Source organism: Lissotriton vulgaris, chromosome 9 (genome assembly GCF_964263255.1).
Source record: "Lissotriton vulgaris chromosome 9, aLisVul1.2, whole genome shotgun sequence".
In the NCBI taxonomy this organism is placed as follows: Eukaryota; Metazoa; Chordata; class Amphibia; order Caudata; family Salamandridae; genus Lissotriton; species Lissotriton vulgaris.
Window position 1 is genome coordinate 1,219,918,094 of NC_141697.1, and position 27,764 is coordinate 1,219,945,857.

The 27,764-nt window shown below is 46.6% G+C and overlaps 1 protein-coding gene across 7 annotated transcripts in view; it reads right to left on the reverse strand.

Moving 5' to 3' along the window:
• QRICH1 (glutamine rich 1) overlaps nt 1-27,764 on the reverse strand; it is a 209,151-nt gene that overhangs the window by 153,460 nt on the left and 27,927 nt on the right. For 2 of the 7 annotated variants that reach the window (XM_086939335.1, XM_086939331.1), the window contains exon 1: nt 16,358-16,489. The exons of 4 other annotated variants lie outside the window; for them this stretch is intronic. The gene's annotated coding sequence lies outside the window, so the exon portion shown is untranslated. Of the gene's footprint in view, nt 1-16,357; nt 16,490-27,764 lie in introns of those variants that run through there. One more of the 7 variants, XM_086939333.1, reaches the window with a different exon arrangement.

A 27,764-nucleotide genomic window follows, 5' to 3' on the forward strand; every position in this document is an offset into this window, starting at 1 on the left:
GCTTATTTTTTATTTATCTCTCCAAGTGGTGTCTGACATCTTGAATTGGTAAACAAAAAAATAAAATAATGATTGCGCCATTCAGTAGGTAAGCAAATGCATGGTGATAAATGCATGCGCATAAGTCATCACACAGAAGCAAGTGCACTGGATCCTGCACGCACCAGTAGCAGCACAATTCATTTGAGCAACTCGTGACATCTCTTTCTTTTAATAATGCAGCACAGCAGAGGCAAATGGCCTTTTGTATTTACTCACGCTGTACAGAGGTGTGACCTACTGGCTTTGTCAATGCTAGTCATTGGCTTGTCACCATAAAACATCACACATACGATAATGAACACAAGCTCTTCCACAAAGCAGCAATCAGTATACAGCCATAGAATGGCAACTATGTGCAAAACTATTGGTGTCAAAATAAAATGCGACCCTTCTCAAAATGCCCAACAATGATTCTCAAAGTGAAAATCTACTTGCAGGGTTTGCTACAGGGCATAACCAACACCAAAGGTCTGGCCTACTATGGCAATCTGATTTTCCATGTAACAAACTACACACCTACAGTCTAACTCAGTGTAATGACAATCCAACCTTATAGGCCTATTTGCTTTAACGTATGCTTTTCACAACAAAGAGGCCAGCTCCACTGTCTTTATCATAGTAAACATATAAACGAATCAGTCCTATAACTTTTATCGTAGGCTCAACACCAGCACCAAGGGCTAATGTATCAAGCATAAGATTGACACCAAGGCAGTCACCAGGCCAATAGTTGGACAAATTATAAATATGTATATTACATTTGTCAAAAGTGTATAAAATCCCTCCTAATTAAGTCCAACAATGATTATTATAGCGCAAAACTTTTACCTCAAGGGTTTATCCGAGGGAGACCAAGATCAAAACTTTTGCTTACTATGTTTATCTATGAAATTCCATGTAACTAAATATCAGTCTTCAACACCGGGCAATACTCCGCTGTTAAATACCTATTGGCTTTATTAATTGTATTTCACCATGAAGTTTTAATTCCCAGGTTCATCAGAGTGGGTTACCAACACCAAAACCCTTGCCTACTATGGAAATCTGTAAGAATTCCTGTAACAAGATGCCTTTACACAAGCTTTAATCCAGTATAGTCACTGACAATCCACCCATAAAGGTCTATTGACTTTAATAGAAGTAAACCTTTTTACAGTAAATCAGTCAGGCCTACTGCGTCTTTTCCTAATAAACTAATCAGGTCTGTAGCCTTGATCGATGACTCACCATCATCAACTTAGCCCTGCTGTGTTGAGCATGACAGTTCCCACAAGGCAAAAGGTGCAGTACAAGCCCCCTTTTCAGTAAAAACACACAAATTCTGCCAAATCAAATCCAGAAAAAGACCAACATGTGGGCGTAGCCAAAGCCCCGCTCACATTAGAGCTCCCAAAACTCTGTTAATCACATACGGTCTCCCGAAAGCTGTGCTGTCAAGCCACAACTAAAAATAATCATGTCGTGAGTTAAAGAAGAGAAAATTAAAGAAGCTTCAGCGAAATAGAATGCAAAACTTTTCTCCCAAAAATAATTCAATGCCATTTCCTATCTAAGTACTAACAGAAACCTGTCGAAATGTTGAAGATGGTTGGTGAAGTCCTGGCCTTCCTCATATTATTAGTAGCACATACGCATTGTTGGCCTCGAATCTGCAGCCTCCTTCAGAGCAGTTTTTAAACCTTCTAAGACTATTTACTTATTTTATAGTTTTCTAAAGCTCACAGCTACCCCAAAAGGGTTTCCCGGCGCTAAAAAACATCCCAACCAAGATGAGAAAGTGCAGGAGACCAACATCTGAATTTCCTAGATTACATCATAAAATCAACTGCAAATGGAGGATTTTGGCTGAAGCCTGGCACCAGCATTCTATGAAAATAGGAAGCAGAAAACCAAGGGGAAACTTGGATTGTTTTGAAACCCACATGTTCTTGGTACAAGGGCCTTGAAGAACAAAACAAAAGAAATCAGAGACACAGTGTGAGGTAGAGTACCAATGCAGACACACATTCCTTGAACATCACGAAGAGATGGGACTGACCTAAGCAACAAGATAAGTCCTTATTCAAGGATGGGCACAGACCATTTATTCTGGAGCTCTAACAAGGTTTAGCCAATACAGACATACACAGTGATAACCAGATACACACACTCCCGGTTCACTCACAAATGCAATGTATAAACAGCTATATAGATCCAGTAACTCAGGTTGCGATACTAAGGGCTAACAAGCATTGGCAAAGCCAATAAGTCTTGCCTACGAGAGCTTTTTGCTTTAGCAATGCTTTGTAGCCATACTGGACAGCAGTATGAATGCTTTGCAGTGTAGCTAAAACTAATTTTAAAAGTGCTATGACAGCCTGGACTAATGCACTTTTTTTTAAAGTGCATTAGCGCAACATGCATCATATTCCTTTTGTTTATGATTATTTTTAGCCATGCTGGACATCGGCCACACTGCTCTAAAGCATGGCTACAATTCAATGCCAAAGTCGGAAATGTCAGTGCTGGGCAGCATGAAAAAGAGGCAATGCAGAGCCAATAGTCTCAAAGGCGAGACCCATTGGCTTTGCCAATGCTTGCTAGGTCTCGGCACAACACCCCTGTGATTCTAAGCAAATCAGTTAATCTCCAAAAGCATGAAGGAGAAAAAATAAGATTTTGCATAAAAAAAATCCTATCACTTGAAGACAGCAATTACGCTTTGTCCATTTCTTAGTGAAAATACATTTGTAAGCAGATAATATCTGCCGTAATAATATACATTAATATTAAAAGGGCTTCTTTGAAGTGAGTGTGACATATTGAAACAGCTATAAATGACAAGAGATTCAAAAAGGGAAGAAGAAAAAAAAAGTAGTACCTCAATCTCAGCACCATAGGTGGAAGGACACAATGAAGCTGAAGCAATCAGTACTTGGTCCATGCTTCAGCCGAAAGAAGAGGAAGTGAACCCAGCAGTCGCTGGTTAATTAGCAGGCAGCTAATAAAGAGTGTCAAGCAATGGGCAGGACGCAAGCCCCTTGTTGTATACAACATCTATCGCAAGTGAGAGCACATGCGCTATCGCAGGTGAGACCTACAAAATAACACCCTTGCCGCCTATTAATGGACTACATCACACAAATAACACTGAGTGGAGGGTCACCTGCAATTTGACGACATTCTCTCCGTAATCATTTCATGCACTTCACAGTGCTTTTTGAAAGTTGCAGCAGTATACCCGATTCATGACCCAAAGAATTCTCAGACTGGGATTCAATGTTTTTGCTGAAAAAGGCATCAGTCACATCTCCAGGCCATGTTGGCTGTGGGAGCCTAGAAGTTGCAACGGCTGCTCAAGGAATAAGGATCTCTTGTAATACTAAGGTTTATGGGTGCTTTTTGGTTTGTTTAACCGACAATCAATTTCAAATGAATACAGTTACAGTCTTGTTGATCTCCTACCACTAAAACTACAATTAGATGTAATAGATTATCCTTACTTAGTAATTTCGCCCCAGAGGGCCCTTTCGGTATTTCGAAGATTAAAGTTCATATATGGGTCTCCTGAAAGACTCTTCTTCATACTCTAGCCCCACATATTCAAGTTTTCAGTCTTGTTTTCTATCCTTGTTCAGACTTCTTTTCCTTTTCAGCTTCTGTTTGAAAACCATCAATTTCTCCACGTTAGTTTGATTTTTGCTTGTTCAAAGGGATTCAATCTTATTATTTTACGCAATATATTCCCAAATATCTCGTGTAGGCCAGAGTTGGCCTCAGTAGTAACTAAAAAGTAACTATTGTTCAGATGACTTTCTTTCCATGCTAGATATGGATGATGTTCTCCTGGGAACTTAACTCCACGAACAGATGCGTAGGCAGCATCGGTCTCATATCTGTGGTCATGTACTTGGCACATTGTGCTGCTCTTTAACAGAGTTTTTCCACCTTTAAATTAAGCCTGTCCGCTGCTGGGGATCCGTCAAAAAGTTCACATTAGTGCAATTGAAGTTTCCCAAATACACATCTTACAATTCCACTCACTTTACATTCAAGCAGCCCTTCGCAGTAGGTACCTCTCCAAGTCACAAGACTTAGAAATACGTACCTTTTGTATAAAAATCACCACTTCTCTATAAACTTTAAGGGAACAGGAAATTGTAAGGCAGGTCGAACCTGTTCTATAATAATTGTGAATGTACATATTGCAAATCTATAAACAAAATGTGCATACATGTTCCTAACCATTTATGCCATGTGATCTGTACCTTATGTCGAGAGGAGGCCTTAAACACAAATCCAAAATAAAACATGAATACCTCTGGCTTATAACAAAGTGCCTGGATGTTTCCAGGCATCCCATCACGCACTCATCCATGCATTTCTGCATATGTTTATCCACCCATTTGCCAATTCTTGCATTCACCAAATCAACATACCACCTATATTGAAATTAATTCTTCACTTTATTCACATTATTTCAATCGCAAATGTAACCTTGAAAGCAAAAATAAAAACATACCCGTCCATCACATAAAAATAAGAAAGGAGAATATACAATTCTGATAAAATTCAGCTGCACGCAATCCCCAAAAGTGCCATAAATTCATTTACACTGCAAAAAACAATAAAATACACACTTATTGTTGGCTTACATTGCAGGCTGGTACAAATAAAGTGCAAAGAATAGAGCCACGGTCACAAAGCAGTTTCAATAAAATGCATGTTACTTTCACCATAAAATAAGAACTTCCAGTTAAAACATCAGTGAATCCTATCTGCTAATTGTACATTTTAGAAAAGAACAAATGTTAACATAATTTGATAGTGAGTCGAGATATTGCAAATACACCAAGGTTAGTCTAGAGCTTCTAATCACCTGCTTTCTTATAATAAGAATTAGAAACCTTTTTGTGAGACCAACATTAAATTTACAAAAGAAAGTAAAATGCAACAGACTTAGTAGGGAGGATTCATCACAGGAAGAGTTCAATACTTTTGAGGGCTCGAACTGGCAAAGGAGCAAACCAAGGTGCCACCTTTCAAATCCTAGCCTAAACTTAGTAAGCAATTGGCTATCACATGAGCCATCGATCCATTCAAAATATGATTCAAGGGATGAAAAAATATGAATCCCTGCATACTCTATTACAGACCATTTGTTAAATGTGTAGTCCTCCTTCTGGGCTCTCAACCTTTCCTTTCCATATTGGACTTCTGACAGCGTGACCATTGCCTTAACCCAGGATAGGAGGCTCTCTAGTACAGCTCTGCCCACCAGCTTCACAGATTAATTCAAAAGAGATATTGGAAGATAACATCCAGGGGATTGCGGCCTTTCCTTCTTATAAATTGGCACAATTACAGTGCTAAGTCTGTGGGAAACCAACTTTACAGACAACATTAAAACAATTACAAAAGAGGGGGGGCCCACAGAGCCAGTGATGATTTATATAGGTCCATAGGGACACAGTCTCGGCTCAGGGCCCTATTGGATGGACTTTTAATTGCCCCCAAAACTTTATCATACGTAAATTCCAGGGCTAATGGGAAGACCACCTCCACCTCTTCAGAATGGTCAGAGGCGCGCAGCCCGTAAACATCTTTAAAATGGTCTACCCAGCCTTCCAGACTGATGGTAGTGTTAATAGAGTTGGGCTTGGCACACATATATCTGATTTTATGTGCCACCATTCAGAAAGCCCTAGCATCCTTCAGCTTACATGCCCTAACCAGTTTTCCCCAAGACAGATTTTGCAGTTCCTTACTCCTGTTCTGTAGTAAGGCCTTATATTCCGCTCTGCATCTTTGTACTTTACATAAGTCCCCAGGTTGCTCCTTACGGGCCTTGTGTAGCAATATTGATGCCTTCCTATAATGCTGATCAAACCACTATACGTCATTCATTAGAAAGGCACAACTGGCTTTAGTGCTACACTGTGAGGTGTGTGGGTGCTGTTTGTACTTCACATCTACATGACACTGAGGACAGATTGCCTCTGTTGGCTTGTTACTGCTAGTCTGTGACTGCATTTTGGGACGTGGCTGCTGGCCTCGCTGAGACCGCATAGTCTGAAGTGTGAAACGGAGTGTGAAGGGCAAGTGTGCATCCTGTAATGTTTTGACTGCTATTCTATTGGCCACGAGAGTGCCGTCAGTAGTGGCAGATTCACAATGTGAGTGGTGTGAGCCTTTGTTAGTGTATTACCATTTTGCTTTCTGTGAAGGGTGCGTGTGCTGTCGGTATTGGGAAGGTGTTGCTTTGACCAACAAAAACGCTTTAACAGATCCCCTTGCGTAGTAATGGTTTAAAACACGCTGGATACTTATTTAAATATGGACGAGTCTTACTCTTGGAAGAACGCTGCAGCAATTGCTCCTATGTGAAGTCCTCTTCCACCACCGGTGAGCAAAGATGCTTCGCTTTCCATGTGGAGAGGTCCTAGGATTGGGGACATGGGGCATTAACTCAGGCTTGTAATTTCCTTATTTCCAAAAACCCTTGCTCATGACTGCTGGCAGTCCACCACCACCCATCGACCACCACATCAAGTACACTCCCGAATGAGTTTACTGGTGTCACCAAGTACTTCTACAGTAGCAGGGCGCCTAACTGCACACAGCCATTCACCCACTTTGCTCAGGGATGGCCTCCAGCCTCATACAAACAGCTCCGCAGCAAGTTCTAGCAGCTGCATTACCCAGATTTTACCAATCCTAAAGTGCTCCACCTGCCCTTGTGAGCACAGTGGGCTAGTGCAGCCAGTGAACTGGATAGCATGATTTACCAACCCAAAGGATTACTATACTGCACATGGACCGAAGAGCATGTATGTAAGCATGGCTTAGCCACACTTCGTAAACAAGCATAGGTGGGGAATCCAGTGTGTTATGCCACACAGGCCTTGCTGCTGCTGGCAGAAACAACCCGACATGTTATGGCTATTTTTCCACTGAATACTGCCACTGCAGCTGTTGGAATTTGTGGTCTCAGAGCAGGTGGTAGTCTGGGAGATGGGCAGTAGCAGGGCTGGTTTCTTCTGAGGCAGTACCAATGAATCCACATTGCAATTCATGTGGGAATTGTTTAACAGTGTGCGAGAAATTCGGGTAATCAGTAGTTACTGGGTTTCACTTGGGACACTTAGCATCTTTTAGTACTCCTGTTATGGTGGCAACTACTGGAAGCAAAGTGGGCACCAAGTACACACATTTAGTAATTGACCCTGCGGATACCAAGACGAGCAATCCACGGCTTACTCAAGGTGGTGTTGTGAGTTAGATACTTAGAACTCCACAAAACACAGAATAATGCAATACATCGATGTCCAGCAATGCTTTTATTTTGATAAAATAAAATGGAAACGTATGGTCATATAATCTGCACTTTATAATTGTAATTGTTTCTCCCCCTTGTATCTGTGTTCTATGAATCCAATGAATTCCTGTATTTTTCTATACTGTATCCTCTTTTTTTAACATTGTAACTATGAAATTTTATCTGTACTTTTATGATTGCGCCGAAACAATCGAATAAAGATATTTTGAATTGAATTGACTGGGCCCGTATCTGCCAGTCAACTGCCGAAGGAGGCTGGGCCACCAGCCTGATATTTTATTTTTCTGACGGTTGACTTGCTTGAATATACACACGCTTTCGCTGGACCCAGCTGCCGACATGGCTAAAACAAAGTCCATAGTATCCTATCTCACTATTCAAAGGGGGCAAATAGAGCAAGAAATTGACTGTGGAAGAACGCATGAGTACTGCTATGAAATAATCAGTTGGCAGTGTAAAGGAGCTAGGCCCTTGATCTCAAGAGTAATCTCCCCTCCCTGGCATTCGCTGGCACCAGAAGGAAAAATCTGTGTAGTTGACACACTCGATGCATTAGTCCACTTGGAGCATGCTCCTTCATGTTTACCAGTATCAGATTCCCTCTGCTCTTCACCACCAGCTAAAAAGAAACTCTCAGCGTAAGAAGGGCAAGCCCACCTATCACACTAGAAATCAACAGACAAGGGTATGGCATTAGCCGGGCTGGAGGGGGACATTTGAGAGCTGCGGCGACGAGAACTATGGGACAATGGCTGGCGCGAATGCATTGCGATGTATAACCTGGAATATGCGGGGGCTGCATACGACGAGAAGACGCAAGGTACACGCCTACCTGGTTCGCAGGGGGGTGCACATTGCGCTACTACAAGAAGCACATCTCACAAAACCGGAGGGAATAGCGCTGCAAAGAAGATGGAGGGGTCAGGTTTTTAACACCACCTACTCAGCATACGCTAGGGGCACTTTGATATGGATAAGGGCGGGCACCCCTTTTCAGGCGACTACACACATAATAGACCCTGAGGGTAGATATGTGGCGGTGGAGAGCAGACTACGGGGTAGGGACATAGTGCTGTGTAGTATATATGCCCCGAACACTGAACAGTTGTCCTTTCTAACGGGTCTCTCAGGGACACTTGCACACTTTTTAGCGGGCCCGATTCTGGTTGGGGGAGATTTCAACTCAGTGGCGGACACAATTCTAGATAGATCCCATCCACCATTGAGGGACTCCCCTGTACACCGCCTCACGAAGGGTAGACTGGAGTGGCAGGAGGGGTGGGGCTTGACGGATGCCTGGCGCATGCAACACCCGACCGAACGAGATTACTCACACTTCTCTAGCCTACATGACCTCCACGTCCGGATTGATGCAATACTGTGCTCTCAGGTCGTGATGCCGACTATAACTCGGACCGAGTACCTTACCAGGACAATCTCAGATCATAATCACATGCTGGCCAGTTTAGACTGGGCAGTTGAAATACCACGCGTCTCGACTTGGAAGCTGCGACACGAGACCCTAGAAGATCCACTGTTTCACGCGGCGCTGGAAGGGGGGCGATCCCAATACTTCACCGAAAATGAGGGGTCCACAGCCTCTAGAGCGATGGAATGGGACGCCTTTAAGGTGGTAGTTAGGGGTCAGTGCATAGCGAAACATGTAGGCAAGCGGAAGATACTACTAGAGGATCTGAATAAGGCGGACTCCGAGACGCGGAGAAAGCGAGGCCGGGCCACCCCGAACTCCAAGATGAGGTCAAACTAGCTAGAGAAGCAGTTGCGGTGGAAGTGGAGCGCCTCCGTAGCTTTGATCATCGAGCCTACATGCTCAGGGTTCATGTTGAGGGAGATAAGGTGGGAACGCTGCTGGCATGGTTGGCAAACCCCACTAAGCGATGCTCCCCAATATTGGCGATCGAGGGGGAAGGAGGTCACATTCACTACTCCAAAACGGAGATACTGAATAGTTTTCAGAAGTATTATGAGGGCCTATACAAGAGCGCATTGGTGGGGCAAGAGAATGACACCAACATTTTTCTTGAGGGCCTCCACTTACCCCAACTAGACCAGGAACAGGCGGACGAATTGGGTAGGGACATAGAATTGGGAGAGATCAGGGGAGTGGTGAAACGGATGGCCCGGAATAAGACACCGGGATTAGATGGGTTGCCCATAGAGTTCTACAGCAAATACCTAGACTTGCTAGCACCGCGACTCCAAACGATCTATAACGAAGCCAGAACAGCTGGCTGCCTACCCCATTCTATGCGCGAGGCGCTCGTGATCCCACTGCTAAAGCCTGGGAGGGAGAGCTGCAGCCCAGCCTCCTATAGACCACTTTCCATGCTGTCTACAGACTACAAAATATTAAGTGCTATACTAGCAGCGAGGCTCCTACGACATGCCCGACCTGGTACACACAGACCAATCTGGATTCATTCCAGCACGTAACACGGCGATAAATATCAGGAGGCTCACGCGTCTGCTGGAGAGCCCATACACGGAAGCCCAAACACCCCTAGTCCTCTCGATAGACATTGGAATGGGACTACCTATATAGAGTCATGGAACGCTTTGGCCTGGGGGAAGGATATATTAGCTGGACGCGTGTCCTGTACACAGCGGCAGTGGCAAGAGTGCGGATAGGACCCCTAGTTTCGCACCAATATTCAGTGGAGCGGGGCACCCGACAGGGCTGTTCCCTGTCTCCCATGTTATTCGCCCTAGCGATCGAACCCCTCGCGGCCGAGGCCCGGACAAGGAAGCATTTTAAGGGCATAGACAGCAGAGAAGGCCAACAATTTATCTCCTTATACGCAGAACACCTTCTGTTATTTTTAGAAGACGGGACGACAGCGCTGGAAGTAGCGGAGGGACTGCTGGGGCGGTTTGGCGACCGTTCGGGACTGAAAGTTAACTGGTCTAAAACTTGCTTGTTTCCACTACGGCGTGACACTAGTCGTCCCGACCACCGACCCTTGCTCCACTGGGAGCCCACCTGTCTGAAATACCTGGGGGTATACATATACCACACGGCTGTGGACATGCTGGAGGGTAATGTGGGCCGATGTGTGCGGGCGCTGAAGGGAAGCATGGCCTTTTGGGCCACGCTCCCGCTCTCGGTCACTGGTCGCATTTCCTTGCTGAAAATGATCGCCCTGCCGCAGCTTCTGTATTACTTTTGCACCCTCCCCATCTGGATACCTAGATCCTTCTTTCGCCAACTAAAGTCTCAGTTATCCACGTTCCTATGGGGCTAGGCAGATGCAGAGTGGCGCTGGCGACGCTCATTCGCCCGAAGGACGAGGGAGGGCTTGATGTACCAGACTTTGAGCTTTACTATCTTGCTGCTCAACTGCAGATTTTCACGCAGGAGGTGGAGCGAGTGTACCGAGGTCCAGAGAGTGATAGAGGTGGAGGCACGCCACGACATGTCCTGGCCTATATCGCCCTGCAGCAGAGGATTGCCCTTCGGGACCTGACACTCGAGGAACAAACGTTCAGGCTCGGCTGGAACAGATCTCAACGACGCGCGGGGGTGCGACACCCATGTGCCCCGGAGATACCCCTGGGCATGCTGTCTGCACTCCTCCACGGAGGAGATTGGTCGCAGTTACAGGGAGGACGCTGGAATACAAGTTATTGGAGACCTCTACGAGGACGGGGTACTCATTCAATACCAGGAACTGCGGGAGCGATTTGACCTACCACGAGGGGGTTACCTTCTGCATGCAGCGGTGGTTGGGGCCATTCAGGCGCACTGGAAGGGGGGGCTGGCAGAACCAACGACGACTATGGCTTGCCAGTACACCATGATGGCGGCCGGGACTTACAAGGCTGTAACATGCCTATACTCCAGAATGCTTCGCGAGAACCTGCCGCCCCTAATGGCGCTAAAGACCAAATGGGAAGCGGACCTTGATAAGGAATCCCTGAGACGACTTGGGCCCGGCTAGTGCGACGAGCTCGGAACAGTATGAGAAATGCGCGGTTTCAACAAATTAACTTTTACGTGCTACATCGGGCTTATATAACCCCTGGTAAAATCAAGAAGTATTTTGGGGTGACCGAGGCAGCATGCCCACGATGCGCTTCGGAGGGAGCAGAGCTGGAACACATGTTGTGGTCCTGCCCTGACCTTCGGGAATATTGGCGGGCAATAGGGGATACCTTAAACGAAGTAACAGATAGAACACTTGAATTTGATATGGCGGTATGCATACTACACTGGTTCCCACACATGCCCAAAAACAAAACCACAAGCAAATTCATAGACATGGGACTGATCATCGCTAAAAGAGAGATAACACGACATTGGAAGGCGAGGGTGGGCCCCACACACAGGCGATGGTTCAACAAGTTCCTCAGGTGGGCAGCTTTTGACAGCACACAGATACCAAGCAGCCCGCCGAAAACCAGACGTTAGAGCGCTGGACACGGCAGCAGCTTGGGAGGCTCTGGTACAAGCCCTAAGAGATAGCATACTGCTAGAGGACGAGGAGACTCCAGACTTGGACGGGAACAGCTCCCAGGAAACACCGGGCGCATCACACACTTAGACAATTCATAGACCATTATTGTACCCATGATCTAATGCAAAGCGAGTCCTTCTGAGTGGGTGGTGGGGAAGAGGGGAGGGGGGCGGGTAGAGATGTTGGGGTTAGTTAATGGGTGTTAAAAAGGGTTAATACTGAAAAGAGAAAAGCAGACATGCACATTTCCATGCGAGGAGATTACACCTAATAAAAGCATCCAGATTTCAGATGTACTTATAACTACCGCCGCCCGACCTCCGGGCTGTGGGCCTGCAGGCTGTGTACAAAGCGATATGGGAACAAGAGCACGGAAGAACCGAGATGTAATGTATATATGGTAATGCTTTACGTATTGTATGTCTGCAATAAAAATTACTTTAAAAAAAAAATGGATTTATGGGCCAGATGGAGACTTTGTCACACGCTTTTGTAACCGTCTTTTTGGAGAAGCCTTCAATTTACTCTAAATAAAGTACAATTTGCAATTCTCTTAACTCTTTGGCTGGGGACCCAGCAGTAGGTCCCACTTACACTGGATGGGGCTGCGCTAGCCTAATTGACTATCTTGTTTTCCCAAGATCATATGAGATGGACTAAAATATGTAGTCCTATAATCTGTGCACAGAGATCATAATGTGTAAGCAATCTCGATCCATTGTTGCTTTTTTGAAAAAGTTCAGGTTGTGATTAATCCACTAATGATTGTCTAATTCAGCAACAAATGAGTGCTAATGATTATATCTAAAAATGAAAAAGATCAATTCCTTTCTCAATTACAGCCTCCTTCCTGTGTGGACTTTTTAACATGTTGAAATGAGGAAAGTAACAGTGGGGCAACAACTTCCAGCTTTGAATTCACCAGAGAGAGACCAGGAGTTTGTATACCATCCCACAAAATACTTTATAAAAGAAATAAGTGACTTGACTCCAACTGCTCAAAGGCTCATTGCCGCTTACTGAAAGTGATTAAAGTATCTCCCAGAGATCCCGATTTGGTGCATAGTCTCAGAAAGAAATACAAGAAAGCCTTATCGGCCCGGAAAAGAGAGAAGGGAGGAAGCCTTCCAAAATGTAACTATTGCTATTACTCTTAGAAAAAAAAACGTTCTAGCAGAATATCAAAATTACTTTGATGATTCTCATGATACAGGCTACTGAGGGATCTCACGGTATTGAGGTACAAGACCAACATTCGATTGCACTGAACGCCCCTCTTTCCTTCTTCTCTGGCTTAAATATAGCTGTGGAAATCAGACACTATTAACAGATGTCCGGATGGGAAAGCTCAAGGGCCTGATGGAATAACTGTGGATCTCTTTAAGGCAAAAATGCATTTGTGGGCCCCCCTTTTGACAAATGTTTTCAAGGCCATGCAAAGCACTGAACCGCCTAGAGCTTGGTCACATGCGACCACAGTGCCCATTTTTAAGAAGGAATACAGAGAGTACCCAACGTTATCGCCCCAAATCAATCATTAATTCTGCAACAAAATAATGGGCAGGATTGTATTAGTGCGAGTGCAAACCTGGGTCCACGAAAAAAATATGCTCTCTCAATTGCACTTTGGTTTGCACACTGGCCTTGGGACAATTGAGCAATGTCTCAACCTTTATCTCTTGATAAATATACTGTGGCAAAGGAAGGGAATCTACAGCTAACTTTTAAAGATCTCAATTCAGCATTCGGTCAACAGATACAAACTCTGGGGTATTATGACCGAAAATGGGGTTGACGCTAGCACTGTTCATTTTCTGAGGGAACTACACTCTGAAGTAACAGCAGTGTCCGGTTTGGCCCAGTGTAGAGACAACCCAAACCTTTTGACTAGCTAGAGGTGAACACCAGGGTTGCATTTTGGCTCCATTTCTATATATATCAACGGCCTGGACAAACACTTGCTTTACTGTAACACTGACTGTTTGCGGGTAGGGTAGCGCTGTGCCTGGCGCCGATTTATGCTGATGACAGTTCTTTTAGCCAGGACTGCAACTGGCCTTCAGTGCATATTAGAGGGGTTATGCGTTTTCATGGCTAACCTTCTCGCAGTTAATTGGGGCATTGTCAAAAATATGAAAATGAGTACAGCCCCTTCATAACTGTATCTTGGATTTTGTTTAACGATAGGGGGCCCACTGAACACCGCCAAAAGTTGCGGCTCTTGCAAGTAAGGAGGATGACTTAGCTTCACCTCTAGATTTGGCGGCAGACCTACGTGTGGGCTTATGACAGTTTAGAATGTAAAGTGTGGCTAAAACGTTACATATGGGGCGTTGGCTGTACCAAAACCTACCTCTACCCTTATTTGCCACCTAGGAGTGGGGCTAGATTATAGAAATTACCTAATCAAATTACAACTGCTCTTATTGTGGCTAAGGAGATGGAATAAGGAGACTTCCTTCAACTGGTCAGTTCTAGCTGACTTCCTTAAAGTGCCTTAAGGATCCCTTAGCTGCTGTATGTATAACACTCGCAGTAGCCTCAATCTATTTTATCTGTTTGATAAACCGGAAACTTTTTCTCCAGTTTTTTAATATCTCTGAAGGCAACTTTACTGGGCAAGTGTAGCAATGCAATATAGCATAGTGTTTCTGAGAAAACTGAAGTATTAACTTAGGATTTGATCTGTACTACTCCCGGTATTGAACGTCATTCTCTGGGTCTCAAACAAAAACCATATCAAGGGCTGTTTAACTGTAGGGTCTCACTTTCCCCATTAGTATTTCTAAAGGCGAATGTGTCCACGATTTGTCCAGGATCTCGCTTGTACTGCAGCTTCTCCCCCCAGTCATGCAGTAAACAATTGCTTGCTGCAGACAAGCATCTCGTATCAGCTCATATATTGTGCTGAAAGAAGAAAAAAATCGAATTGATGAGTTTCACCTTACTTTACTGGAAGCAGCATAATGAAAGACATTTGCCGTCCCGCAATGGCTCACTGTGGGGAAAGGCACAGACAACTGAAATGTGGATCAGAACTGCAAAAGAAGGGCATGGTCGTCCATCCTCCTTTTTTCATGCTGCTCTATCAGGTAGGATTCGCTCAGGAGGGCTTCTTGTGTGCTGATGAGGGGCAAAGGAGTACATACTTATCATGCAGTCTTCTTTGGAGTGTGGTTTGCAAGGCACGCTCTATCGGCATAGTTTTTCCAATGCTGCAAGGCTGGGAAAAGGTATCTGAAGGGGTAAGACTGGTCTATGGTACTCTTTGGGGAGATGATCACGATCTTCACTCCGGACAGGGCATTCCCCTACAGCGATGTTTGGTGGAGGGCATGCTCTTCTCAGTAGGGGCCTGTCCTTTCCCCTGTGCTCTTGTGTGTGTGGGGGGCGCTCCATGATGCTCTTCAGAGAAGGAGGATCAGGGTATTTAGGAGGGGGGGGTATGCTTTTCTCAGTAGGGGCCTGCCCTTTCCCCTGTGCTCGTGTGTGTGTGGGGGGGGGGGGCGCTCCATGATGCTCATCGGAGGAGGATCACATTCCACCCTGCAGATGCCTGCAACCCCCCCTCCCCTCTGTGTTTATGTGAAGTGGGGCATGCTCTTCACAGCTGGGGGCTGCCCTTTCCACTATGCTCCTGGGAGGGGACCTCTTCCCTGTAACTCTAAAGGGGTGTGGGGCTCCATGATGCTCATCGGATGAGGATCACATTCTTCCATGCAGATAGATACCTGCACTTCCCATGGTATTTGTGTAGCAGGAGGTACGCTCTTCTCGGTAGGGGCCTGTGCTCCCGGGCAGATGGGTCCTCTTCCCTGTAAGGGAAGTGGGGGCGCCCTTTCCATGATGCTCTTTGGAGGATCATATTCTTCCCTGCAGATGCCTGCGCTCCCCAGGGTATTTAGGGGGTGGGGGTGGTATGCTCTTCTCAGTAGGGGCCTGCCCTTTCAACTGTGCTCCTGGGGGGGCGGGGTCCTCTTCCCTGTAAGGCGAGTGGGGGCGCCCTTTCCATGATACTCTTTGGAGGAGGATCATATTCTTCCCTGCAGGTGCCTGCAATCCCCGGGGTGTTCAGGTGGAGGGGGTATGCTCTTCTCGGTAGGGGTCTGCTCTTTCAGCTGTGTTCCTGTAGGGAGGGGTTCTCTTCTCTGTAAGGATATTATTGGGAGCGTGCTTTTCATGATGCTCATATGGTGCCTGCACCCCCCGGGGTGTTCAGGTGGAGGGGGCATGCTCTTCTCTGCAGGGACCATAGACTCGATAAAGCTCCTGGGTGGGAGGCTCTGCTTGCAGTGGTGTGGGCGGTGGTAGATGCATTCCTTGCAGCACCTATGGGTGCCACACCACACCCCTCCCTCTCTCTTCACAGCTGTCACTGTGGTACCCGGAGTCCCAGGAGCGCCCCCGCCGCTGCGCGCGCCCGCTGGACAATGGCCGCCTCTCTGGGAGGGGGCGGGGAAGCCACCTGCGCAGCAGGGCCCCTCCCCCGTGCAATGCCGTCCAGCCGTGCCAGCTGCCCTACCTCCGGAGGGGCCGCCCGCCCGGCTGCATCCGCGCCCTTTAAGAGCATTCCAGGGGTGGCGCGCGACGAGAAGAAAGGACGGGGCGCGAGGCGACGTCACTCATTCACTGTCAGCGGCGCGCGGCCCTGCCCGAGCCAAGCCCCGCCTACCAACAAACAGACGCCATCATGGAAAGAGACGACAGACAATGCAGCCCTGAGCTAGAGCTAGACCGACCGTCCATGGAAAGAGAGAACAGACAATCGGCTCCTACAGCGCAGCCATTACATCCGAAAAACAACCCCAATCGTTCGTAGAAAATAACTACACGCCAATCACGTACAACCCACAATGCAGCCAGTGCCCAACATTCTGCACAGACTTTTAAAGATTATCTAAAACTGCAGCACCATTCAGTACCAAGATTCTTATGCACGTTTACAATGTATGCACCCCCTGCCTGCTCAGAGCAAGTAATGGCAATCACATAGGACTAGCTTACAAATGGAAGTGCCTTTATTGTCATTTATGAATTTAGGGACTCAATACCATCCCAAAAGCCCTCTCTCATCTTTGCGATCATGCATGCAGATATCCACCCATTGACTCATTCTTTCAATTACCCTCTGACACAAATCCAATGAATGCTCCCACAAACCCAGCAACATATGCATGATAAATTAAAATAAAACATGTTGAGGAAAGAAAATATGCTGCTGCCTAGACATACATAGGGGGAATCTGTCTGCAAAACTAAATTAACAGCAGGGTTGTCCGTCTTTCAGAGGTACTGCAAAGAATAGTCAATCGTTGTTTTAAAGTTCCAACATAACTGCCACATTTAAAACAATGTTTTGGCCAACTTGGAGTATGGTGAAATAATTATACAGTATGGAAAACAGCACTTATAATGCTCTCCTGGTTTAGAGGAAGCAGCCACTTGGGATGTGGCACAATGGAGGCTAAATGACTGGCAACCAAGAGACCCTTTACCACTGCCTGGAAAGGTGTAGTATGCTATTAAGTAAACAATGAAAAAAGGGGAGAAGAAACAAAATGAAAAGGGAGGTATAACAATTATTTGTAATGCAATAGGTCTCGCATTAGGAAAGTGTGAGCTATTGGTAGTGTAAACAACACATTTTTAGGTAGAAACCTGCTAGCAGCGCATGCGCTGTTGCAGGCAAAGAGATATTGTCAGGAGGGGTTTTCAACACGGCATGAAGCCACGCCCATTTTCTCCATTGGCAGGCCTCTCGAAACGGAGGCCTGCCATTGGAAAAAGTTCCTGTTTTGCAGATTTGTCTGCTCTGGATACCGCCTCTCGAGGACTCCATGACCTGCCTTACGGTATCACGACAATATTTCTTGAAATATCGCCTTGGCAACCATGAGGCAGGTCAGGGAGTCCTGGAGGGGCGGGATCAGTATCCTGTTTCCGCCCTGTTTTTTTTTTTTATGCGTTTGTGCCGACATTTCGTTGGGAGTCCTCGGAGATGGAGGTTTTGGGGGTGAGGCGGTGCTGGTTAATTACACTACAGTTAATTATTGGAAACTGATTTGTAGCATATTTTTTACTTTAGAACCAGTAGGTTCCAGCTATAATCCTATCATATTTGTATAATGTGCAACAAAAAACAGACCAGGAGGCTCATTTACAAATAGAACTCCAGCCCTGGAATTTTTGTGTGTGCGTTTGAAATGGAGGACGGGGGGGGGGGGGGGGTTATGTTAAAAATCCCTCAAGAATTTTAAGAAACAGTTCAAAGGTGGTAATTTTGCATGGACAGAAGTGATGCCCAGAGGGCATGATGGCCCAGGGCAAAAACCTAGGACTACCTTTGAAAAGCTGCTCGCCATGTAGTACAGTGCCGCTAGGCTCTACAATGTGGTGTGACTTACTTTCCCCAAACCCTGAAAGATTAAATAAAGGGAGAACCCAGTTCACGGTCTGTCTCGATACCGCATTGCGTAGTGTTTATCTCCTGGCTAAAATAGGCTTGCGGCGTACGTTCCAACTACTGAAACGCATATGGTGCCTGTAATAATCCTGGCGAGCTATAAAAAAATCAATCACGTTCGCCTCTGAAAACAAGTACAGCAACCACATGGCTATCTGGAAAATACGTTCTAGGCAGTACCTGGGCCAGGTCAGAATAGGGTACGAAGAGAAAATTTCGTTATAAAGAGAAAACGTTTTGTTATTAAAATTATTAAGGACGCTGTTAATGTGCAGTAGTGTGACCTAACTTTTTTTTTTTTTTACTGAAGGGTGTAAATGGGCGATATCTGCTCGCATCATCTGGTATCCGGTAAATCAGTGCACATGAATTGAGGCCTTTCTCTAAAAGATTTCACATCTGAAGCCTCTACATAAAAGGTGCAAGACTCACCTTTCTCTTTCAAATAAAAACAGTTACGCCTCCATTTACGCGGGGGCGTTGCGCCGTGCTGCGTAGGGCTGGTGACGTTCATGTACATTGTACGAACCACCAGGTCAGAGAGCAAGGCTGCGCCTGCGCAGGTTGAGCTTGAGTTGTGTTTCTGTGGCTGTACTGCTTGCACCCATCTGAGTAAAACTGCGAGCCAGGCCCGCGACGATATCAGCTAGAGCCCCCCCATCTTCAACCGAGAGGTCAGAGGACTCCTTGGGTGTAACATACGGTAACAGCTTCAGGTACCTTGGTGAGAAGTAAGCAAGAGAAAGGAGCGTGGTTTCAGCATTGGGTTTGTGTGGCCGTATTTAAAGCTGAGTTTTTTGTATCTTCACCGCAGAACACTCCAGAGCGCACCTCAGTTGTCCGTTCTTTTGAGGGAGCACCGCTATTCCAGAGCGCCGTGTCAGTGCAGCCGTCGCTACTTAGACTAAATGATCCTTCCTTTTTTGGTCCACTCTGGTCATCTCTGGAAGCCACGTTCCCTTTTCAGGGCAAATGTAGCAGCTGTTTACCGTTTGAAAACCATGTCATCTGTCATTTTTAAGCCTAACAAATGTCCCGCTCCAGGAAGTGCTATGGAGCACAGATGGTTACTCCCAAGGTTGTAGTATCCGGCTTACAAGGTTTGCCTACAAGCAAACTTCTCCAGAAATTAATGCCTTGTTCTAGCCAGAGTCGGCCGTTGTCAGTGTAGCATCTCGCACTAGTGCCAAGTTGTTGGGGGGGGGGGTTAATGGCGTGTGCCAGCAGGAGATGGGAGGCCAAGAAACAGGCTGATTGTGTGTTAAACCGTGCCTGTAGCACCGGAGCTAGGTGACAGGGACTCTGGTATCTGCATGACCTTAATGCAGACAGCACTGTACGCCCTATTGAAAACTGACAGCCTTGGCTCAGCTCGCCCATACCAAAAGCAGGTCCGGCGTTAACCCTCTGTTAAAGAGCACACATTCCTTAGAGTTACCCTGTTTCCCTTCCCATGCGGACTCAGTCAGCCCACATTTTCTATGCATTTGAGCACGTTCAGTTCTTATTTTATAATTGGATAAAGGTAACTACAAGTTATTGAGTGCAGTGGCAAAAGAAGCATAGGCATAGCCAATAGTCCTCGCCTTTGGGACCTTAGAAGTGTTTATCCATCCAACAGTTGATGTTGTTGCACCAAGGATATTGTGCTGCATAACTAAATACTTATAAAGGTCCCAAAGGCGAGACCTATTGGCTATGCCAATGCTTGTTTTAATATGTGTTGGCTTTGAAAATATATAAATTAATAGCATTGTTAATCACAAAGCCAATAGCTTACACTTTCCTAATGCGAGTCCTATTTGCTATGGCAATGCTTGTTGGTAGCAAGCAAGGACAGTGCTGTTGTGGTGCTGAGTGATGAGGTGTTGGTGTCCCCGAGTGATGTGGTGGTGTCCCCGAGTGATGTGGTGGTGCCCCCCGAGTGATGTGGTGGTGCCCCCCGAGTGATGTTGTGCCGCCTCCGAGTGATGTGGTGGTGCCGCCTCCGAGTGATGTGGTGGTGCCCCCCCCCCCCGAGTGATGTGGTGGTGCCCCCGAGTGATGTGGTGGTGCCCCCCCCGAATGATGTGGTGGTGCCCCCCGAGTGATGTGGTGGTGCCCCCCCCCCCCCCCCCCCCGAGTGATGTGGTGGTGCCCCTCCGAGTGGTGGAGTCGGAGGGAGAGCAAGGAGTAACAGAAAGAGAATGGGTGCGAGAGCGATAAAGAGACTTAGAGAGAGGGGTAGGAGGAGAAAAAAAAATTACCCACGAGTGGTGCGCACGTAGAAAGTGTAAAAAAAATGAGTTAAAAACACCTGGCGACTGCTTATGTTTTTCAATATTCAGCATTGAAAGGGAAAGTAGGTTAGCGAGAGGGATGTTTTGGGGAGAGCGCGAGAATGAGAGAGAACTACAGGGGAGGAATGGAGATAAAGAGAGCCAGGAGTAACAGAAAGAGCGTGGGTGCGAGAAAGAGACGTGAGGAGAGGAGCTTTTAGTGAGGGGCAAAAGGCCCACTGGTGAGCTTTAGCTAATGCATGGCGAGTGTAGGGCTAAAAGAACAAGATAGCGGGCCGGGGAGTGCATTCCTTTCAAGTCTGATAGGGGTGCGGGGGAGCAAATGGTGAGGCCGAGCGCGAGCTGGGGAAAGCAGTCCAGATGCCAGCTTCGCAATTGAATGCCTCACATGCACTGGCCGTAATCCGCATTCCAAAGCCCTCTTGTTAGGCTTTCCTGGAGCCCCTACATAATTTCTCACAGAAGCAATGCGCATTGGCTACAGCGAGACCTAACAACAAGAGATACAACACACATTACAACTAGTTTTCATATCCAGTACCCAAGAAAATGAGGTAACAATTTTTCTTTCCAACTTCTTTGTTGCTTTTCGCCAAAATACATCATAATGCGTCCAGATAATCGGTCATACTTTGGCAATACACTGCAACTTACTGATTACCAATGCATGTCCCTCATGCCAGACTGCACTGAACCGATAGGGAGGATCAGAACAAAAGTGAAAGTTTGGCAGTCAGTTTCTGTCTGTGCGACGAATGGCCAACCCTCTCATTAAATCATTAAAGGAGTAGAGACTGATGACCGCAGCACAACAGGAAATGGCAGGACATCCTACAGAATTGCAATAGGTATCTAGAAAAGGCGCGAAGGAAAGTGACCTGGAGAAAGGTAAAGTGGGACAGGGCAGTAAAGTGTCCCTTTTAAAAAGCTACGCCTGGAATAGTTTCGGGGAGACATTGCAAGCTAAAGTAAAGCTGCAACAGCAGCTGACAGGAGGAGGAGCGACAGCTAGCGTTATGCCCAAAAACAAATGTTAAACAAAACACAAGCGCACAGCAACGGAAAAAACGAGCCAAAAACATGTTAAAAAATGAGAATGCCTTTTATTTTTGTTTTAGTTTTTAAAACAAATAAAAGGCATTGTCATTTAAAATGCCAATAGCTTACAATGTCACTGCAGCTTTGTTGTCAAAGCAGCCCCCTCCAGGGATGGCCGCCAGCACCAGAGCCACGATAAATCTGGAAATTGTCCTGCGCCAGTGCCCTCGGTCTGCTTCAATGTCCCACTCCTATCTCTTACACGTGTGTAGTGTGGGGTTAGGCGGGGCTGTACTTGCCACTGTCCTATTGCAGCCTATTCCATATTCATGCAGGAGGGACTCCCTCTGCAAGCGCAGGGCTCAGCCAGGCTGACGGGGAGCTACCAACCCACCCACGGGGAAGGTGGGACTGGGGGGAGATGGGCGGGGACAGTGCAGAAGAGGCGGGTGGAGGAGCAGTCCGTAAGCTGGTAAGGTATGCCTCTGCACCGCTTGAGGTTAACAGCTGCGTAGAAGGTGTGGCTCGAGGGCACTTAGAAGTCACGACAGACCATTTCATTACGGTTTTTAAAGTATTCCGACCCTATAAAAAGTAATGCGTAGTTCCTCCTCTGTTATTTTTCCACTTATAGACATTGTCAAATGTTGGGCTGATTACTTTTCATACATTCCTTCCCATTTAGTAGCTGCTAAAATGCGTATCGCTTACAAATAAATTGAGACAAGCACGCTAAAAGAGAAAAAAAAACGCCAGCACAGTGGAGGGCGAGGGGGCCGGATTACAAATGCCACGGGAGAGGGGAGCAATAGGAGAAGAGAAGGGCGGAAGAAACAGGGGGCAGGGAATGCGTGGGGGGAAAGGGAGCAACACGGTGGGTAGAGGGCTGCTAAAATGCGTATCGCTCGCGAAATGAAATTAAAAGCGGCCGAGAAATGCTCTCGCTTTTGTGTGGGCTCATTCCTTTGAAGTGTGAAGCAGGGGGCGGGAGGAGCGGATCCCTTTGAAGTGAAGCTCTCGGCATTGCTGTGGCAGGTCTGATGCAATGATGCGAGGCAGGCGACTCGGAGAGCAAAGGCAAAGCGTGTGCACGGGCACATGCACTCGGCGCAATCCGCCTGGTTTAGCTTTCGTGGATCCACCTCTTTAAGTCTCGAAATCTGCAATGCGCAAGCGCATTGGCAGAGGTCGAGACCTAAAAAGGAGAAAACAGAAAATGAAAGAAGACAAAGTGGCCAACCACAGCCATGTCATTTTCAAGTGGATGGACATGTGTAAAGAAAACGCTGTCATTCGCAGGGCAAGAGACCAATGACTGAACCATTATCCCACAAAGTTCGCAGTCATGGATGGAACGTAAATGACAGACGGACCAATGTCAGGACAGACGTTGCGCCAAAGGACCTCTAGGTATTTACATACATGTAATATATATATATATATATATATATACATACACACACACATACACATATAATGTGTATGTGCATAATCACACACATATATAAATATACACACACGCATAAATATGAATATTGAATTCCAAGCATTTTCAGAGGTGGTAACCAACACCAAAGTCCTTCTCTACAAAGGTAATCTGACATTTCTTGCAACAAAATATCAGTAGGTATTACTACAGAAAAACAACAACCTACCCTATTTACCGTATGCTTTTCACAATTATGTAAACTCAATTGCATTTATCATAATTGTGCATAGTGAACTGATCAGACCTATGAAATGGGAATTCTTTTTTACCTATTGAAACGATCAGGGCTCCAGCGGTCATCGTTGGCTAGTCACCATAACAATCGCAGGCCTCCTGTACTAAGATTTAGCTTTCCCACAAAGCAACCATCAGTATACAATCAGTCATACAAAAGTTAAGCCAACAAAGCAAAATACTCTCTTTTAAGATGGCCTAAGGATTCTGGCACTGCAAATATTCCTTGCTCACTTCAGGCATACTTCCATAAAACTACATATATGTACAAAACTACAGTTCATAAGCTGGATAAAACGTACTCCATTCAGGATGACGCTTACTGAGCCTTAGTAGAAAGTACAGATAAAGGACATTAAGACACAAAAGGGGTGGGTGGGCGATGGGGAGGGCGGGAGAGTAACTTTTTGATGTAACTGGCATATAAGTTATTATAATTGTGTTAAATTGAGAATCAGATCCTGTTAAAAAAAAGAAGTACGCTATTATTATGTATCTTATAAGAAACACAGTATTGGAATAACCAGTAAAATGCCAATAAAGATGGTTATTCAAAAATTTACAAAACTAAAGTTGGCCAAAACATATACTGTCTCGCTCAATAGGTCATAACAAGAATCAATTATCGCAATTAAATTCTACTCCCAGGGTTTCTCAGAGTGGGTGACCAATACCAAAACCCTTGCCTACTATGGTAATAGAGATTAAATGCAAACAATACCTTTCTATGGCTTGTAACATAATGTGATAATGATCCACTGTTATGAGGCCTATTGACTTTACCATATACTTTTCACAATAAACAAGCCAGACTAACTGCCATTGTAATGACTTTTCATATAGACAGGCCAGATCTTTGGTATTGGCATAGCATTTCCCTGTACATCAAGCAAGTATATAGCCGTTATCATTGGCTTATGACCATAACCATCTCAGGCCTACTATACTGAGCATAAGCATTCTAACAAGGCAACAACCAGGCACATAGTAACACAATTGCAACTGTATACAAAAGTACAGTTGGACAGTTTCTCCCCCGGGAAAAACAAAAAAAAGGAGGTGGCCACATGGCAGCCCTCATGGACCACTAGATGGCCCTCAATGGCTCAATACAGCTTCTTAAAGATCTTTTGCCGCCGATCACATAAATCACAGACAGCACCACGGTCAAGCGAGGTCTAAAAAGCAATGTTCACAAAGTAGCTTCAGAAGGTGGAATGTTGAGGCTGAATGGTTGTCATTGGCCTGTTTGTCTTTATGCTTCCAGCAACTAAATCACAAGCAGGATGTATACGTTTATATTGAACCATGGGAAAAGAAAAACGACCCAAGCCAGTGCAACCATGAAAAACAACGCTAAAAAATAAACACATAAAAACACATTCTTTGTAAAATAAATGACATCTTTAAATCTATACAGGCTATACAGGCTCAAAACAAGTTGGAAACACCACCTAACAATCAAAGAGAATTGGGCATGGCTCCGGTGTAGCTCCCGATGAGCTGCCTTAAATCAGACGATAAAACCAGTCCTGCAGCCCTGAGAAAAGCCACCAAACCAAGGGTCTACGGAAGACAACCCCTGCCCACGGATGACAAAAAAGCTGTGAAGAGTGCGCGGGAAAGCCATCTGAGGGGGTGAGAGCACAGAGGGGTATGAGATGGGGAAGAGAGACCTGGCCGCCAAAGCCTCCAGGCAGGAGACTATGGATAGCTACGACACGGCTTGACCACAGAAAGAGACTACACCTCCGGCCTCTGGCACACGTTCGGACACTGAACTGCTAACAGGGGAAATAAAGCGTCTAGGACGGATATCCAAGAATCCCGGGCTGCCTTGGAGGTTTAGATTGGTGAGGTAGGCTCGGAGGTGACATTACTGCGTCAAGACTTCCGTAACCTGACAGAGAGGGTGACGACGGCGGAGACGCGGATCAGTGAGGCGTAAGATTTTCTCACTACCCTCCGGAAAGACATGGCGGAACTCCAAGCATCGCACCGCCAACTGCTATGGAAGGTGGACGATGCAGAAAACAGGGCAACAACCTACGCTTTGTGGGCTTTAGAGAAGGCATTGAAGGGACAGACATGGTGACTTATCTACATTCCTGGCTGAGGAAAACCTTTCCGAAAGCACAGTTCTCGAATTGCTTTGTTATTGAACGAGCACACAGGGCGCTGTTGGTGAAGCCGCCGGAGGGTGCGAGGCAGAGACCAGTCATTGCATGCTTCCTTAATTTTGCGGACCGAGATCTAATACTTCGTGAGGCCAGGAAGTTGGGGGAGATCCGCCTAGAAAATACGAACATTAGGATATTCCCGGACTACAGCCAAGAGGTACAAAAACAGCGACGCTCCTATGATGCAGTAAAAGCGAAGCTAAGGGACTTGCACATAACATACATGTTGCTCTTTCCGGCGAAACTGAAAGGGATATACGACAGCAGAACGCACTTCTTCAACCATCCGGAAGAGGCTTGGCAGTGGCTGGAGAAACGCCCTACATTCCATGGAGCGGAGGCCGAAGGAAATAGGGTGAGGGACGAGCTGGCAGCCACTGGACTTCGGCGAAGTCCTCCAAAGACCTAAAAAACCGCAGACCAGGAGACGAATGCAGACGACGCCCTATCCGGGAGTCAACACGTCGGGACGTAGGAGACGAAACTCGGCGTCACCAGAAGGAAGAGCAGCGACAGGGTCTAGGTTCAGCTGTCTGGAAAGAAATGCCCGCTCTGAAGGTGAAGAAGACCCAGGGGGCGATCATCAGGAGGGGAAGAAGAGGAGAGGCACTCTTTGCATCCCTTGGTGACAGCAATGCGAGAAATGGAGCAGGATGCATCGAACTGGTGGAAGACCCAAGCAATGGGACCCAGGACTCACATTCCTGAAAAGGGACAGGACTGGCACCTGAGATTGCAGCTCATCACTGAGGGGGCACACAAGTTACAAACTCCCCTTTACCTATTGTTTGCTATTTATTCCTATGTTATGTTCTTGTACATTACAGGTTGATCGGGCGGGGACGGGCCACACACCCGCTACGTAGATCACAATTGTAGGTTAAAGAGAGGGGGATCCAAGGGAGGGCGACTGTCATGTTACGGCGTCTTGCCGTCCCCGAGTGGCCGCTAGACACATACAGGCGATCAGGATCCTCACTTCTAGGCAGAGGTCGAGTCCCGGTCTAGTCTTCTCTGAACTGCCTTCCACCGAAGCACTTCCGGGGGAAACGCTTAAACGCTGCGTTTCCCGCCGGCTCTGTGCTTTGGATTCTTCCTGAATGACGGATACGCGCCTGGTACCATCGGAGCCCAAAGACCAGGGAGACTAGGGACACCTTCACCGTGCAGAACCCACTAGTCTCCTGCAGGTGAACGCTGGGTGTGCTCTCCCGATTCCCGTACTGTGTCCGTATGAGCGCTTGCTATGGCAGAACTTAGGCAACGCAATTTTGCACTGTTGTCAGGTCTGTGCCACACAGAAGCTCAGTTCTTTGTTGCACATCTACCGCGCAGGAGCGCTAGTATTTGTTTTTACGTTTGCCTTTGCCGTGCAGGAGCGCTATTCTTTGTTGCACATTTGTTGCGAAGGAGCGATATATTGTGGTTGTACATTTGCCGCGTAGGAGCACTATTCATTGTTTTCACGTTTGCCGCGCAGGAGCGCTGTACTTTGGTTGTGCATTGCCGCGCAGGAGCGCTATACCTTAGTTTGCATTGCCGCGCAGGAGCGCTATACCTTGGTTGTGCATTACCGTGCAGGAGCGCTATACTTTGGTTGTGCATTGCCGCGCAGGAGCGCTATACCTTGGTTGTGCATTACCGTGCAGGAGCGCTATACCTTGGTTGTGCATTACCGTGCAGGAGCGCTATACTTTGGTTGTGCATTGCCGCGCAGGAGCGCTATACCTTGGTTGTGCATTACCGTGCAGGAGCGCTATACTTTAGTTTTCCTTTCTTCATCAGAGCATCCATAATTTCCTGGGGTCAGAGGTCTACATGAGCCCTGGTGAGTTTGTGGATGAGGAGGTCATTTCTGTATGTGTTTAGAGGTCTGCCCTGGAAGCGGGAGGTGTGGTCTTTTACTAATTAGATCTTTTTGTCTCCCCAGTTGTCACCAAAGATCCTACCTAAGCTCCACAACCACCAAAGCCTCTTCGTTCTTTTTCTGGCTCCCTTCCCTGGTTCCATCTCATCCCTGCTGGGTACCACTCTCCGCACGGGTCAGGTGGGTACAGGGGAGGTGGCTCTTGTCGTTTCTGCAGAATCGCTTCACAAGCAAAGGTAAGTCTTGTGGGGCATCCGACAGCGACAGACCCTCTCCGCCGACAGTCTTGTTTCGGTGGAAGTTGAGACTGAACGGGGGGCGGAGAGTTATGGGTGTTTCCTGTTTGAAGCAGTTGAGGGTGTGAATGGGGGGGGGGGGG